We start from the raw sequence: 1,987 nt of genomic DNA on the forward strand, positions 1-1,987 counted from the left end.
AATGGAAGATCCCTTGGAACACTTGGACCAGTTTGATAAGGTGTGTGATCTGACCAAGATTAATGGAGTTTCAGAAGACAGCTTCAAGCTAAGACTATTTCCATTCAGTCTTGGTGACAAAGCTCATCAATGGGAAAAGAATCTTCCAAGAGGCTCCATTCAAACCTGGGAGCAATGCAAGCAAGCCTTCTTATCTAAGTTCTTCCCAACCTCAAGAACTGCAAAACTGAGGAACCAAATCTCTAGCTTCACTCAGCACAGCAATGAAAGTTTTGGTGAAGCATATGAGAGATTCAGGAGCTACACAAACCAATGCCCACACCATGGGTTTAGTGAGGCTTCTCTTCTCAGCACACTGTATAGGGGAGCTCTTCCCAAGATTAGAAACCATCTGGATACTGCTTCCAATGGGAACTTTCTGGGTAAAGAGATACATGCTGCTTTAGAGCTAGTGGAGAACTTAGCATTGAGCAATGATACTTATGGTGAAGACTATGACAGATCAAACAGGTCTGAAGGTTCAAGCTCAGAACAGAGGCTGTCTAGGGAAGTTAAGGAGTTGAGGAGTGAATTGGACAAGCTGAAATTCACCACTCAAAAGCCAATGCATTTTGTTGGAGAGTATGAGGAACCTTCTCAAATCTTTGAGAACATAAGTGAAGAAGGTCTTACCCAAGAGGAGCTTAATTACATTGGGAATCAGAGGTTCCAGAGATATCAGTATGGTAATGCCAATCCAAACCTTTCTTACAGGAACACCAATGTAGCTAACCCACAAGACCAGGTGTATCCCAATTCTCAAGCTCCAAAGAACTTTGTTCCCAAGAACAACTTTCAAGGGTCATTCCAACCCAAGAATCAATTTGGTCAGAATCTGAGTTTTGGTCAGCAACAGCAACCATTTCAGGGCACTGGTTACACTTCACAGCAGCCAAAGGCACCACCAGGGTTTGGTCCACCACAGTTCCAACAGCAGGCGCCGGTTCAACAACAGTTTCAGCCACCAATGGTTCAACAGCAGCCACAGATGGGTACAGATATGGTTGGTATTCTGCAACAACTACTTCAGGGTCAACAGACTATGCAGCAGGAAATCAAGGAACTGAAGCAAAACCAGGCATCAAGCTCAAGGAACCAAGGTCACCTACCTGGAAAACCAGAACCCAACCCCAAGGAATATGCCAAGGCCATTACACTGAGAAGTGGCAAGGAGTTACCTGGTATTGAGAACAACAAAGTGATCATTGAGGACAATGATCAACCTGAGGGGGAGGCAGCCTTAAAGGATGATCAAGTTGCTGAGAAACCAAGGACAGAAAAGGGTAAAGAGGTAGCAAAGGAACCAGAACCAGAGAAGAAATATGTGCCACCACCTCCATACCAACCCAAGCTCCCATTTCCAGGAAGATTCAAGAAGCAACTAGTGGATAAGGCAAGAGCTGTATTTGAGAAGGCACTCAAAGAGACACCACTCACAATGCCTCTCATTGATGCATTCTTAATGATGCCAAAGATGGGGAAGTTCTTGAAGGATGCAATTCTGAACAAGACAAAAGAGCTTCAAGGCATGGTAGTACTAAGTCATGAATGCAGTGCTATCATTCAGAAGAAGTCCATTCCAAGGAAGTTAACTGATCCAGGGAGCTTCACACTCCCTTGTGCCATTGGACCTCTTCTATTCTCTGGATGTCTTTGTGATCTAGGAGTATCAGTCAGCTTGATGCCATTCTCCATAGCAAAGAAGCTGGGCTTTAGAGTCTTCAAGCCTGCAAGGATCTCTCTTATCCTTGCAGATAGATCAGTTAGATTGCCTGTTGGTATGTTGGAAGATCTACCTGTCAAGATAGGTGGTTTTGAGGTTCCAACAGACTTTGTTGTGCTGGAAATGGATGAGGAACCAGTAGATCCTCTCATCTTGGGCAGGCCATTCTTAGCCACTGCAGGAGCTATTATTGATGTGAGAGGTGGGATAATAGAGCTTCAACTT

At 44.4% G+C, this 1,987-nt stretch overlaps 1 non-coding gene across 1 annotated transcript; it reads right to left on the reverse strand.

The window, feature by feature from the left end:
* Positions 1-223: 223 nt before the first annotated feature.
* On the reverse strand, positions 224-330 carry LOC112089407. Its single transcript, XR_002901045.1, has one exon. It is a non-coding gene; the product is annotated as a small nucleolar RNA R71 (small nucleolar RNA).
* Between the last annotated feature and the right edge of the window lie 1,657 nt (positions 331-1,987).

This window comes from Eutrema salsugineum, unplaced genomic scaffold (assembly GCF_000478725.1).
Source record: "Eutrema salsugineum unplaced genomic scaffold, Eutsalg1_0 scaffold_12, whole genome shotgun sequence".
NCBI lineage: Eukaryota > Viridiplantae > Streptophyta > Magnoliopsida > Brassicales > Brassicaceae > Eutrema > Eutrema salsugineum.